A 16,537-nucleotide genomic window follows, 5' to 3' on the forward strand; every position below is an offset into this window, starting at 1 on the left:
ACACTCAATATTGTTGTGAAATCTATAGTGTTGCTCGGTGTGGACTTTAATTAAACGAATAAGGTAAATCATTAATTAAACTGAACACTAACGATATCCTATTTTCCTTAGAACATCCTGTATCTGTCGAATATACGCCCAGGGTATAGCCAGATATTCCCCCGATATCACTAAAAATCGAGGTCTTAATGGGGAATAAGTATGTCAAACGGGAAGGCAAGGGTATGTCGATAAGGGTCGGTTTGACAAAAGTTTATGGGCCCGTAACAAATCACGTACTACCCTCCATTAAAGCGATTGAAAATGGTGGAAGGCGAATTCCTTCATGCGCGTCTTCATATGTGTGACACGGCGGACGACCCGGGAACCGTTGACCTCTTTGGCAACATCTGCCACGTTCTAGGGTGCAAACTCGGGCCGTGATTTCTCCTCGATGGCCACACACAATTCGGACTTTCTTCAAGGGCCGCATCATAATAGATGGACATCGGTTATGGAGATTTGCATGTTCGGATATACGTATGATTTCTACTTCTACTTGTAAATTTTTCCTACTAACAAAAATAAATAAAAGTCGACTCAAGTAAAAATAATTCCAAGCCTGCAAGGATTTAAATAAACATACTTTAAATGGCGTGATCTTCAAAAGAGAAGCCGACAAGACGTGGTTTAAAGTCATCCTGAACCAAGGAAAACATTAAAATTTAAATTTACTGGAATCATTGGCCAAATACAACTGGCAAATATTAAAGCTTGGCTATCACCCAACTTTCTAATTATTTTGTCTTTTTCTTTCGTTTTGAAATACAGAAAGTATTTGCATTCGGTAATATATATATTTTTTTTTGGCGTTTGCGGTCGTTATATCTCCTGTAAGGTTTTGTCACATAGATTGTCAACCGCAGATTGTCCTTGGGAAAACATGAAATTAAAATAATTCGTTTGATCATAGGTTTAAATATTTCTGTTACCCCTATTTCTTTTTAATATTGGAGGCTTGATTAGAAAGAAAATCTTGTCAGAAATAAAATTAGACAGAATTTGTTCCTTGCCACTAGTTGAAAACACTCGTGTTGAGACTACAATTTTTCTCTTTATAAAACTTAATAAATTTATAGTGATTGTCTTTTTTACTTTACCTAGCTATTTCTGTAAAGTAAACGAGGTACTTCTTACGACAAGTTATTCACGTTCACTTTTACAACGGACTTCGATTAACCGTTTCAATAACCTCCTCTTCATTCCGAAATACCGGCTTGACAATACTTACAAAAAGTAAGTTGAACGGTACGTTGTGTGTATGTTTTAAATAAAAATTAACCGAGTTCTTTTCGACATTAATATCTGAAGAGAAGAAAGGAGAGGAGAGAGGAGAGAGGAGAGAGAGAGAGTGAGTGAGAGAGAGAGAGAGAGAGAGAGAGAGAGAGAAAGAGAGAGAGAGAGAGAATACAAGAATGGGATCATAGAGGGCCCCGCACCATCCTAAAACCGAGGACAAGAAATTAGGACATGTCCTTGTGCGGTTCAACCACCTTGGATATGAAAAGAGAGAGAAAATACGCCAGGCCTCATCGTCTTGTATAAAATCCTTCCTTAACAATGTTTTGACTCAAATCTTTAATCTATTCTTGATAAGAAAGGAATGTGAAACGCTGATTCACAAATGTACAATTCAGTATCAAAATAAGTGCATCAGCTTTTGTAGATCACAATCACAAAATAATTTTTTTTTTTAATCAACTTACTCAGGTTCACCTCTGTTAATATTACAATACATTAATAACAGAATATTTATGAGAAGTTAATAAAAATCCCTGCTTGTTTTCTCTCTATCTCTATAATGTCTCTATTGATTTCATTTTTTATATTTCTCTTTTTGGCCCACTCTAACATCGACCACTGTCCTGGAGATGCTATTAAATCTATCAGATCCTCACATCCTCATCCAGTAAGATGCTAGATCTGTTACATATAGCCTTATTTATGCAAAGGTCTTATAAGCCATCTACATGTCCCCCAATAAGTGAAACTAAGAGAAACTTTAAAGGATAGCCTACGGACACCATAATTCCTAGGTATAACTTTGCAAAGAAACACTAAATTATAATGCTAAACAAACATCACTGTAATAAGGACTACCTGTCACCATTGATTCTATTTGGTAAACGGAGGGTTCAAAATCCAAACAGGGCGCTGGAGAAAGTATTTAGGGAAGAAACTGTGATCAAAGCATTGGTCTCATCTGACGTAAGATGCTGTATAGCAAGGGACCGCGTGAGTGCACTGAGAGAAGTAGGAATTCAGAACAAACAGCCTATTTGTGTGGGTCTCTAGGTAGACAGGACAGAAGGGTAACAAAGAGGCAGATAGAAAGTCAGTGAGCGGTCCTCAGCAGTAACAATAGGACCAGACTGTAAAATTCCGATCTCTCATAAAGAAAGGACCAATTGCCGAATGGATCATGCTGTAACCCATACCTGATGGAATAACATCCCAGGACAGAGAGAGAGGCAAAGTCTAGTCTAAACATACTACCTGCTGCACCAAGACTCAACAGAACTCGGTTCATTGCAAGTCTGGCAACTTGACATTCCGTCTCAATACGGACTTAACAATGTAGGGTAAGGCCAATAACAACATGTTTAGGTTCTGCCAAGAAGAAGAGGAAACAAAAGTACATGCTACTGTGAATGCTTAATAAAAAAAAGGTTTCTACTAACTGACAAAGAAAAAAAATCCCCCCGGCAAATATAACAGAAGAGGCTGGTAAAAAAATATAAACTTGAGCAGCGAGCTATAACCAATAAATGGAGGAGCACAATAGTCCGATTTTGATGGACTTTGTAGCTAGCTAACACGGACCTATTTCTTACTATCTTTTCTCTCTGTGTCTAGCTATAAATATATCCTCTATTTGTATATCTAAGTGTCTACCTTTCACTTTATCACACTCTTCTTTGTTTATCTTTTTATCTACTTTTTATCTACCTTTCACTCTATCTCTCCCCTCTCCCACACTTGTACAAGTCTGAGACTATTATGAATTATATATTCACGGTTATCTAGTCGAATTCTGTTCCAGCCTTGAAAAAAAATGAAAAAACATTAAAAGGAATACTACGAGTTTTACGGAATTATTAATAAAGCCGGAAAATCATGTTTCAAGGCGTCGATTGTTTTAATTTTCTCACAACATTCGTCCTTATTTAAGGCTGCCGATTACCGTAAAACGGTGATGCCCTTGACTGAAAAATCGAGGAAATTGTAGCGCAATTTTACAAATTAAAAACCAACTTTGTCCAATCGGTCAGTAAAAAGTTTTATTTGATGTAAGTCTGTGCAAATATTGAATTCCCTTATGAGTATTGAAAAAATTAACCATTTTTTTGCCTTTTATTCGCGGCATCCGTTAATGTTTTAATTGATCAAAAATTAAAAATATCCATCTGATTACGTAACCCCTCCGCGTCCGGACGAAGATCCACGCCTCTTTCCAGAAGAAGAGCGATGGCACCGTTTGCACTCGCTGCTCGTAGGCTTAGTCGTCTTCTGTTGCTGAAAGAAGTCCTTTTAGCTAAAGTCAATATTATGAAGGACGACAGACTCACTTTGTTCTTCTTTTGCTCTGATTGATCGACCTTTGTCCCGAATTTCACGACAACAGGTTTAAAAGACTTTCCAGGAGCGTTTGCTTTGCTGTTATTGCAGAACAAAACTTTCTTCAAAGAGTGCCTAAAATAATTACAGCCATTATATTTCGAACAAATTAATATGGATCGACTAATTGCCTTCGAACGAGAGTCTTAACAAAAGAGTAAATCACCTTCAGATTCCCCTTGCGTCACCGTAGCACACAATTTATCAAAATATAATGTCTTCGATATTATTACAATATAATTAATGTGCTTTAAATATTTTAATTTAAAGTACGGAAGTGTAGCAAGATTAACAATTTTATTTTTGGCATTTGAGATTATATATATTTTACTTCTTCTTGCACAGACGACGTGGAAAAAATCTGCAGTCAGGAATGGAAAAGTTCCGAAGTCCCAAGAATCAATGTCCTGTAGTTATGACTAAACCAACCACTTTGATGGTTATTGACCTTCATCCAGAAGATCAGTTGCATCCTAAGATCAGTTGCACAACTGATACTAACACTAAATACCATAAGCTACCTCCACGATGACAAAGAAAACATTAAAAAACGCCAGCACTGAAGATGCCGAAATGTCAAAAGGCATCTGAGAGACTAAACCAGCGAACACATGCCTTCGGCATTGAAGCTTAGTAAGGAAATTCAACAGGTGGGCATAGTAAGAAGACTTCTCCGACAGCCAAGCTAAGCTCACAGAATGGAAACCATCTGGGGCAGCATATTTGTTGTCAGGGTCTAAGAGCACACAGGAAAAGAGGATGATAAAGATCCTAGCTCATAAACTTGTACTCAAACCCTCCAAGATCGAATTGCTACTTACTAATTGCCGAATGAATTAATTCTGAACTCAAACTGGTGGAACAACATACGAGGACAAATGAAAGAAAAATACTTCGCCAATTGTCGCATATACCAAGACCTGCATGCATCTAATGTTTGACTCATTAGACTTAATATTCAAAATATTTGGAAAGTCAAAAATTTAGGATATTCAAAAATAGTAAATTAAGCATTTGTTATATTACTATTTATTTAATCGTGTGCAAACAATAGCCCATTTTATGGTCAAAGAAAACGGATTAGGATTTAACCAACCAGGCAAAGAAAAGATCAAACCTGCAAATATAACTGATTAGCCACTATCAAGGGTATGGAAGCTAGATAGTGAGCTTACTCATATGGAAGAGCACAATAGCTCCTACCTGTTGAACGCAAACGTTCTTTAGTCACCTATACAACAATTCTTATCCAACCTCTCGCACATATTTTAAAAGGTTGAGCCCTCGTCGTAAACCTGTACTTTAAAAGAATGCTCGAGGTTTTTCTTTGGAATATCGTTTCAAGTTCAACAGGTAAGATGTTTTGACAAGACCAAGAGTGAAAAGTTGTCCCTTGAATTATGACAACGCTTTGAAGAAAAAATATTTCCTCATTTGTAATCAACGAGTTTCTGTCATTTCGTTCATTCTGGTCTGTCAGTCCCGTCGTAGCCGAAACGCAATGGTCTTTCAGAAGCGTTTCGACTTTTCGCTGAATGGCGGGTTTGGTGTATGTTAATAAAAAAGAAATAACGTAATAAAAAATCGCATAAAATACGATAACTAAATGATCGTGTGCGACAGAGGAAAACAACGAAAGTAGGTAGTCCAGGAAACGGCCAAACTACTGGTTCATCACCCCCGCAGATGTAGAAACATCACAATTTAAAATGCTCATGATTGAATATAAATTTTGTTGTGTTTCAAAGGAATTAAAGAATCAAACAAGTTAGTCTAGCAAATGCAAACGAAAAAGGTCAAAATACTGGTGAAATCATAGGCAAAATACGACCTTTTCTTAAATAACCTGGTTTTTTCAGCAGGGGACTTTAACCGAGTCAAATGAAAAATTTCTAATATCCGAACGCTTTTTGTTTTCTAGTCGTTATCGATCCGCGACCGGCTTTAAAAACGAGGTCAGTTGCAATCAAAATCGATGAAAAAATAGGTGGGAGAAGTGAGCCCAATTCTCCATCCGCTAATGCCATGTGGTATAGACGTATAACCTGGTGTACTCTATTTTTCTCGATCTTCGTTATTGCACCCTATTCACATGATGGAGTAAGTAAGTATACCTTTAGAAATATTACCGATTTTAGGAAAACGCTTCTGCTCGTCCGAGAGTTCCAAAATTTCCTTTGTGAATTTCCTTGTGAAAAACTCGGAGAGAAAAAATCATAACCTTTTTTAACATAAAGCATTCAAGGAATGTCGGAAAGGTAAACATTTTTGAAAATTCAATACGTGGGAATTCAATTTTCAAAAAAGATTCAGCAGCCCTAACAAATTCACTTAGTTGTTATACAAGATTTACTTATAAAGACAAAACAAATAGCATTCTAAATTTTATAAAGAATACATTTTTAAACAGAATGTTTTTACTAACAAATCTGCTCATGTTGCTTTTTTTTAATCGACTATTTGAAAAAGAGAAGAATTTATATTTTATTGAAATTTTCCCCTCTTGTACTACAACTGCTGTTATGTCATTATCATTAGTAATCCGATAACAATATAAGTTTATTCGAACTGGTTTATTTCTTATCTTATTTCTAGAAATTTGTAACCGTGGAGCGTGGACTAAATAAATTAACCTAATTTTATTTTTAACGGCCTTTCCAAAAATCTCCAGTTTTTCCACTTAACTCTTCTTAAAATCAAACCGTGCAGACATTACCAGAAAGGTCAAGTTTTCTATTCTAAGTTGGTGCAATGTAGATTTAAAAAAAACGTTAATAATTAAAAGTTAGTCATCGACAAATAACGCTTCAGATTGGTTTGATGGAAAATTTGGAAACTTATGGAGTACGAAAATCGAAATAAAACAGCAAATTATGAAACGGGAGGAGAAGGAAGAAATGCTCTTTTCTGCAGATTATAACCTCACAATTAACTCGGGTTCAGAGTGCACTTTTATAAACCAAGACACACCTCTAGTTTTTTTTCTCCACGTCCTTATAAATTTGTTCCAATGAAAAGAAAATTGTAAGTAAAAATACGAATTTATTAATTATTAAACTACTGGCTAGAAGACAACTTGACTATACAAAGAAGTATCAAAGATTTACAAGTTTCGTAATTACATTTATGAATACAATATTATGGAACATTTACCGGTAAAGATTTAAGTATCTTTATCTAACTTGATATTAGAATCACTAACTTCATAGGATTAACAATGTGAGTCATTTGACGTCATGAAATAAATTCATCAGTATATTTGGAAAGGTCAAGTGTTCAATACTCGTACGTATTTATAGATGGCACCCCTAACGATTTAAGGGCGAGTAATTTGAAGAAGCACATAATAAAAGAGAAAAACCACATACCTTGCCAACAACTTATCCTTTAACAGTTTCCTTCTGAGGGTGGCGAAAGGCTGAACCACTATGAAGGGCGGGCGGTCTTTGGTCATGATCTTAATGAATAAGGGCACTTAAAACAGAGACCAGGCTTACGGAAGCATCGCGCTCGACTGGGGCGTAAGTCACGTTACTGAAGGAGGAGAGGTCTATTCTGAGGAAGTGGAGTGGGAGAAAAAGGCGAAGGGGATGGGGAAAATGCTGGAAACGTTTGACGAGCCCATTCATCCCGGTTCCCCACCACGAAATTCTTCAGTTAGGTGTAAACAAAACTAGGCGCCGTTTTCTAAGACGTTTCCGGATTCCCTTGGAAACACCGTCTGCCAGTTTTGGAGATAAGAAAAGGTTCGACTAATCTTTTGCATTTCGACGACGCCAACCGGGAGCCCGATGTAATTTGAAAGTCACCAGTTTGTCTTATTTATTGCATTTTGTAAAAGCTAACAGAAGACAAATATCCCTGTCAAAATACCAAAAGCCAAACATCAGGAATGTTCTTCATGAAGTACTCACACAGAATAAAAAATATATACGCGAATTATAAGAACAAAGAATGCGTCATACGTCTCAGTCATGAACTTTTCGTTTGTATTAGCAAAATTGGCATAAGGTAATATTACAAAAAGATCATTTTCGGATGAATTCTGTACATAGGAAATTTAAAAAAAAGTCCAAATCCAAAAGAAAAACTATCTTAGTAAAACTTAATAAGTGGTTCTTTCATTAATTAATGTTTTTATGTAAGGTCTTGGTTTGAAATTGAAAAAGTGTTACGAGCGGGAGCCGAAGGCCGTGGGTTCGTATCTCACTAGTGACACTAACTTTAACGAAAAAGTTAGTGTCACGAGTGGGATACGAACCCACGGCCTTCGGCTCCCGCTCGTAACACTTTTTCATTTCAAACCAAGACCTTACATAAAAAAATTAATTAATTAAAAGAAGTATTTTGGTCAATCAAACCACTAAATATAATGGATTAAATTAATAATTGGTGTTCAAATAAAAATATTCTTTTAAATTCTGACAAATGTTCAGTTACGACTTTTCATAAAACAAAATGTGTGGTGATTAGTGACCGTTAATCGATATTTATTTAGAAATCGTGAGATGCGGTCTAGTGTGATGTAGGTTTCAGAAAAACATTTTCTTTATCGTGCCAACGTTTCGATATTTATTGAGATCATCTTCAGGGCTCAATAAAGATCGAAACGTTGTCACGATAAAGAAAATGTTTTTCTGAAACCTACATCACACTAGACCGCATCTCACGATTTCTAAATAAATAAAACAAAATATTCTATCAAATTTAACTACGCTATATCAGATTCGCTCCTAATTAAACGTGAAATTGTTAAAGATCTTGACATCATTATTGACAGATAAACTTTCACATACACAATGACAAAACTATTGTCAAAGCGTATAAAACTTTAGGGTTTATTGCACCTCATATTAAATATTTCCATGATCCAGATACACTTAAAACTGGATACACATCCACTATAAGGCCAATATTGGATGACTGTTCACCTCTTTGGGTTCCCATTCAATCCACCCACATCAGTCGCATAGAAAATAAAAAAGATTTTTCCGTCTGATGCATTTCAGAACAATTGAAGAATACAGAGATAACCATACTCATAGTTAATGACGGATCTGAAACTGACGACTGTTCTGTAGAAAAGGAATTTCTTTGATTGTTTATTATTGTATAAATTATTACATTCCTTAACTGATTGCCCATTGCTGCTTGACCGAATTAACTTTCATGTTCCATCTCATCATTCCGGAAGTCAAATAACATCCTCCATCGATTGCCATAGAAATAATTATGCCGAATTCAGTTTTATACCAAGAACAACAAATTTGTTAAAATCGTTCGAAATTATAGATATATTAATGTTAGTTTAAGCAAATTTTATTATTAGAAAATTAAATATTGTAACATAAATATAATTAATATTGAATTTAATTCGAATTAATAATTGGATAATTATATATATTTTCAAAATGTTTCTAGTCATTCTAAATTGTTTTATTTTATATAAATATATTACGAGGGTTCGCAACAGCAGAGGTTATATAAACCCTCCGGGTGGCGGTGTTTTTGAAAAAAAGCCCATTTGTAAGTATGTCGGGTTCGAATGCAGGGCCGCTGATTCGAACCCGGGACCTTTAGCTTACAGTGATGAGCGCCGTGTCTACGCCTAAATCGTTGCGGCCACCGACGCCTCCTGTTTTCTTATTATTATAAATATTTCTACATTTATGTATAGTTATAACCTTAAAACTTTTATGATATACATTTGTAATTGGGAAACCGTAAATAAATAAATATTTCACCAGTACAAACTATGTTCATCGAAGAATCGCTATGGTTGACATTTTTATTGAACGAATATTACAACTGTATTGTAGGTAACAAGTAATAACCAATATGTGATAAAGACAGTCATAATTAGATAGGAGAAGCTACTTATTAGTACACTCTGTCACTGACAGAACGCTCAGTTTTCCTGTTGGCTTACTTCAATCCAGTTCAAAACAATAAACTGGACGATTTAGCTATACTGAGCGTAGACACAGTTCAGTGTCAATGTTTCTTGCTGTTGTATGTTAATATGTGGTGAGGATGGCAGAATTTTGTCTGACATTTTGTCAACTTTCGGTTGACTGGATGGCACTAAGCTAATGGCAAATACCTTCCAGAAACATGGGTGATAAAAGTAGGAGTACATTTGGTGACTTAAATCTGTGAAAAGGATGTCCCAGTCACAGCACAGAAGAAGTCGCAATAAACTTAGGAAGGTTACCTCATCGCGAAATGTTCATTCCATTGGCAGGATCGAAGAATTTGTTGAACGGCCGCAACGGTGTTGACACATCGTTGTAAGGGTAAAATATTTTTCTTATCTTTTATTTCCATATTAGCCATGAAAATAGACAGATGACGAGAAGATGGTCGGCCAATTTATCCAACCCAATACAGTTAAAAATGTTCTTTTTTTAAATACCGGCACTCCGGAGGTAGATATGACCGTAACAAATAAATTTGAAAAAAGAAGAAATCGTCGGTTGATCAGAGGAAATAAGGTCGCGATGCTAGAGCAAGTACCGGACATTTCGCGGGAGACAACTGTGCAGTTACTTCCAACCTTAATTGTCTATTCAACTTTAACTTACAGGAAGTGATTTATGGAACTTGCTGGGGTGTATTGTGCCATCTAGGAAGGATTTATGAAGGTCGTAGTGGATTGATTGGATACATAAAATTTGAGAATTTTCTCAAGATTATTGATCGGGTTGTTTGGGATCATACTGTTTCAGTTCATAATACAAGATGGTTTTTAATATGCTGTAGACAGGATGGTGCATTTTGCATGGTGCATACAAAAACAACGGACGATTTGATGTACACTAAGGGCATGACTAGATAAGAGAATTGATAATCATTTAAGGTGGTGTATTGTTTTTCCAAATAAGCGTCTAAAAATGCACCACTCTATTAGCATATCAAAAAAACTTCTGTATTATGAATGAAACAATATGTTTTTAAACAACCTGATACAAAATGTTCACAAACAAGAAAGTTTTATGTATCCAATTAAACTCAGGTAGTCAGTGACCTATGTAATGACTCATCATAGTTCGGATCAGATTCAACGTTAGTCGTCTGTTCCGGTTAGGTTAGTTAGGTTAGGATAGTTAGGTTGTGTGGAGGAGAATTGTATATACGAGGGCAGGTTCGTCGGAGGTGGGTCAGAAGTACTCTTACTATTTCTCCATTGAAATAAAATGTACAGATGGTAAAAAGAAAAATTAACTTGATCTTTTGAGAGGATAAAGATGTGTCTTCAGCGAAGATAAGAACAGAAGCGTTCTGGTGACAGAATTAAGGGACAGAGGCTTAAGAGGCAGGAACCTTCTGGAACTCCAATTACGACATGGTATGAGGAGGAAAGAGTAATGCAACATCATGGAAATCCGGTCAGCGATGTGTGAAACCATAAGAAAATTGGATTATCGCAAGGACTAAGTCGCCCAAAGATGGCAAACGATAAGAAAGACTTTAAAATTTTGAAATCAAAAGAGAGTTCGAGTATAGCCATGAAGTCCTGCTTCTTTCAATTAGCCAGGCAAATAAAATAAATTAACTTGTATCAAAAAAAGTAGTATCGTAACATAAGCCGTAAACAGTTGAGATTTAATTAAGAGACATGTTAGCCATTTTATTTCTTTAGCTTTTTCATCCTAGAGGAAGATTTCGCAATTTCTTCAACTATTTCAATGGGCGAGAAAGTGCACCGTAGTGTTCATTCGTACATTGGCTTGAGGAACGATTCCACAACCGTAGCACATAAATATTTTATGTTGCGGATAATTTAACATTTGACGTTGAAGTTCAATATGACACACTCAATTTCCGACGGTCGTTTCTCTTACACGATTTCTCCTGCGTATTCACCGACGCTTGGAAAACGACCAGAGATTAAGCATTTTAAGTTAGAGTACCAATAACAGAAGTTTCATTGGGTTAGTTTCATTATGAAATTCCTTTGTGAAGTTAATCTAATACGAAGTATGGTTTCCCAAATTCTTAGTGGAACATGGCGAACCAGAAACTATTAAATACACCCAAATTCTTCCGCGACCCTTCGATAAGGACGGGAAATAAGGTCTTTCAGATTGGAGTCCGATAAATAAAGTTTCATTAAGTTAGTTTTTTTCTAAAGCTCCATTAAAGTAAGCAAGTGGTTGAAATAAGTTTCTTCAAATTATTTCTGGAGCAAAGCAAACGACTACCGCTGTGATTCTCCCAAATCTTATGTTGCGTTCAACAAGGACAAACAATAAAGCATTTTAAGTTTGGAGCAAATAAATCAAGTTTCAGTAGGTTAGTTTCCTTTTTTAAACGCCACTAAAGTAGCCAGCAATGAACGGGGGCGTCGGTGGTCGCAACGGTTTAGGCGCTGACACAGCGCTCATCACTGTAAGGTAAAGGTCCCGGGTTCGAATCCAGCGGCCCTGCATTACAAATGTGCTTTTTTTTTTTCAAAAACACCGGCACCCCGAGCGTTTATATAACCTCTGCTGTTGCGAACCCTCGTTTAAAAAAAAAATCGAGATTCGCCCAAATCTTCATTGAATTTCTACTTGAAAATCCGTTTTTTTTTTGCCTTATGATCTTGCATATTTAGCCATGGTACGAATTCTTGTGTGTTCAAATTGGGGGTTATCGGGAAAAAGGGCCAGAGGCGACGGTGGGAATCGAACCCACGACCGCGGCGTGAGAGTCTCTCATGCTAACCACTCGGCTACCGCGGTCCCCTCAAATCCGTTAGAATGAGCATATCGTGTTGAAATAATTTATAATAAATTTCTGCGAATTTGTTCTTTCGCAGACCGTCAACTGCAGAGATTAACCCCAAGAGTCTTCTGCGACGCTACCAAAAGGAAGCTCGATGTAGTTTTTTTTAAATTTGGGACCAACCAATAAACCACGTCATAAAACGACAAATAAATAAGTAGGGAAAAAATCAGTGCAATACAGATGCAAAACCGCATGTTAGCATGACAGGTTGATCCTTTTATAACTATCCGACAGCAAATTATTTTTGAAGATATCTTGAATAAGTAGGATATTCATTAATTTCTAAATTAATGAATGGTTTGTTTGGTTTTCAATTCATTCCGACAATTAATCTGCAGCTGGTTAGCTATCAACCTTCACCATCAGAAGATAATCAATTAACAACGATTACAAGGATCATGTATTATTATATAAATCATTTAGCACCATTATTTAAAAAACCACCCTTTCCATAATTCCCACGCTTGTTAAAACTAATCGTCAATTAAGCCAACCAGGTTCAAATCGGCAATTTATAAACAATCAAGCAGATTGTTTAATTATGTTCTGCAAACAATTAACCATGCTGTAAGTGCTTCATGCAATGTACCGACGTAGTATTCAATTTAGTTTTCCATACTCGATATCGGACTAGTTTCGTGGAAAGTTCACATAATGGAGCACGAATCGAGTCAAAGTTTAGGCGCAAACATGCAACCCATTTTCAAATTACCTCCTCAAGTCGTAAAAGCTTTATAAGCGAGGAAAACAATTATAAAGAAAGAACTACGCTCAATAATCGTATGTGTACGCAAAATATTGTAAATCACTAAAATCAAGTCAAATTTAACCAATTTTATGGGCGTTAATAAATACAAAGGATACAAATGTGTCTATAGTTTTCAGAGGTTTGCAAGGAGTCAATAAACGAAGAATGACAGTATACGGTGAAAACTATCTAAATTTAACTAAAGTATTAATTTATTTAATCATTAATCCAATTTTAAAATGATCCGGAGAAAAGCTGTGAGACGGACACGGTATCCAGAAATCTTCGCGATATAATCGCTCTCTTACAAAGATTGACTGATGTCCTGGGCGGAAGCTCTAAATGATGCTTCCAAATGATCTTAACTGGCTTTTAACATGTGCCCCATTCTCATATGATCAATGGGTTCTTGATGATAATAAAAACTTGTTTCTTCAATCCGATATACTATTTCGAACCGGACTAATGCGAGATTTCCGGTCGTTTTTGAAAGAAAAAAAAATAGGGTGGAAAGAGTTGTTATTATTTGGTCTTAGATGAAAACTAAATGGCGATATTTCCTCTATGGGTCTGCGGTATGATGAACATGTAGTTTATTCGTTCCGATTATTTTTGGTTTGCCTATCATGTCGGTCTGACCCTTTTAGTTTTCTCAGCATCTGCAGTGGTGGGTTTATGTGTGTTATGTAGTCCATTAAGAGTTCATCAGCCCACAGACTTCAAGAAAAATATCAAGAAACCCACCACTGAAGTTGGCGAGAAAAGTGCATTGGAAATTCGCAATGGTGGGCAGACCAAAAATAACTGGAAACAGTCATGCTAATCATACCCTTCAAGAAGGAATTTCACTATTTAAACGGACCTGACTTCAACGGAAAAACTCGCAAGACTATCATTGAAGATGGCGGGAAACCGTAAAGGGTTTGAAAGTCCAATAGTGCGAGATCAGGCAAATCACAAATCGTCAGAAACAACCAAATTGTAAGTTTATAAACCAATAGACGTCAAGAAGAAATTTCACAATGTAAAATAAAGCTGGCTACATCGAAAAATTTTTACAAATCTACAAATAAAGATGGCGAGAATGTGAAACGTGTAAGACGGGCCAAAACTACGAGGATAAGAAGTTCAAAAATGATCGGAAAGTACTAAACTACAGGCTTATCGTAACATAAAATTCAAGAAGGGATATCTCCATATAAATGGGACCAGACTACAATGTATCAAAAACCCACTGCTGAAGACGGAGAGATTCCAAAATGCGTTCGATAGATCATTACCGCGCTGGTAGGCAGGCCGAAAATGATATGCAGCAATATAAGCTCATCAACACACAGACCTAAAAAAGAAATTTCGTCATGTACAAGGGTCCTGATTACTACGAAAAATCTAACAAATCGTCCACTGAAGATGGTGAGAAGGAGTATAGTGTCTGACAGACCTCCTACAGACTAAAACAGTAATGTTAGGCTGGTCAAATAGATTGCAGGTAATAGGCCGCAGATTGACTTGAGGTTAAGATTCACGTCAACTTAAATGCCCATAACACTGAACCTTCCGACATTCGAGTACATTGAGTTGATTTTTCACAGAAAGATGCGAGTTGCTCTACCTTAACCCCACTCCTTGTTGAGAAAGAGAAGTTTCAAATTGTGCTTTGTGTGATAACAGGCAGAGGGAGTCCCATCCTCAATGAATTGAGATAACCCCATATGGGGCACAAGAGTAAGTCGTGCAGAGGCCAGGGCGTGTGATTTCTTCGGAAGTCAAAACGTGGAAAAGGAAGAGACCTAGAACACTGCCTTGTGGTACACCTTTAATCACATGACGTTTAGTGCAACCATTACCACATTTTACTTTCGTTCTTCTACTTTCCAAATGAAATTGTACTATCCTGGTGTAGGTACCAGCCAGCAGTGGTTTGATTTTACATTACCGATCTTCAGGGGTTCGATTGTAAAAAAATGGAACGTTTTATCTACAATTCTCTAGGAACAGTTTCAGGCATCGTCGTTTTCGAATTTTTTCATAGCAATCGTGCACTTTTGCAACTAATATATTTTTGACGACCGCTTAATCTGTCAATATATTTATATTGGCCTGGCGTTGTCGTGGAGTATAGGACCTTTCCGATTTACCATTGCAGGTTGTTTTTTGAGTAATTTTTTATACATTTCATCAATTTCCTTGCAGCACGATGTAGAGGTAATGGTCTCACCAGGGGGGGGACACTCTCGACACGACACAATACACAGAAGACAAACACTTTGAGCCCTGAAGATGATCTCAATAAAGATCGAAACGTTGGCACGATAAAGAAAATGTTTTTCTGAAACCTACATCACACTAGACCGCATCTCACGATTTCTAAATAAATATCGATTAACGGTCACTGATCACCACACATTTCTAGGCAAAAAGGAGTAGTGAATAATTCCAGCCATGGACAACCATACGTTCACAATAAATTTTTTTGGGGTGTAAATTTGGTTTTGGCATGTGTCCTGGTCTTTCGTTAATGTTTAACCACTGTCCAATTTTCATAGCAAGTGATTATTCTTTTAAGAAAAGTCTGGCGAGAAACGAAACGCATGTGTCAAGGTGCTTTAAATGCTGTCGCTCAGTGAGCTCATGAGGAACCATAGATCAAGCTTTTTGACCTTTTTTATGTTCCTTAATTGTCTTCACTCGTTAGCTGCCCTTGCGTTTAGGTGTGCTGCGAGTCCTCTGAATAACAGTGGTTTTCTTCCACCTGAAGCTTAAGGACATCGTTGTCAAAGTTGGAGGTCTTCCGCGGGGCTCGTTTTCCAATTCGGTATTCACTTCCGAAAACTTAACAAACCAACGGCGAATGGTCCGTTCATTTACACTTCCTTCCGCAAACGCCTTATTGATGATTCTTGCAGCCTCAGCTGCCGAACGATCGAGTTTAAACTCGCAAAGGATATTACACGAAAATCGCGTTTCCTTGTTCATATTTGTAGGTATAGTAAAATGTGTGTACTGAATTGGGGAGGCCATCATTATAAACAAAAGTGTAGGATTAATAACTGCTAAATTGTAATATGTAAACAATTGGAAGTAAACAATAGAAAACAGCTATATACTCTCCGAATATCTGAAACTATATAATCGGACATTTCATGTCAAACAACCCAATACTTTGTCCGTTTCTGATAATTTTGATCTGCCTGTTTTGGTATGTCAGACACGTTCGGCTTCTCCCCATCATCAGAGATCTGTACGTTATTTCTTCCGTTTACGTAATCAAAATAAAAGTTTATTCTCATAATAAATTTAGTTGATTCAGTGTATGTATTCAGTGGAGTTGGGAATAGCAGTACTAAACGTAAAAGCCTG

The 16,537-nt window shown here is 36.6% G+C and overlaps 1 protein-coding gene across 15 annotated transcripts in view; it reads right to left on the minus strand.

Moving 5' to 3' along the window:
• LOC106674408 (disks large 1 tumor suppressor protein) overlaps positions 1–16,537 on the minus strand; it is a 565,060-nt gene that overhangs the window by 25,152 nt on the left and 523,371 nt on the right. The window lies entirely within an intron of this gene.

Source organism: Cimex lectularius, unplaced genomic scaffold (assembly GCF_000648675.2).
Source record: "Cimex lectularius strain Harlan isolate CLEC.00 unplaced genomic scaffold, Clec_2.1 scaffold81, whole genome shotgun sequence".
NCBI classification, from domain to species: domain Eukaryota; kingdom Metazoa; phylum Arthropoda; class Insecta; order Hemiptera; family Cimicidae; genus Cimex; species Cimex lectularius.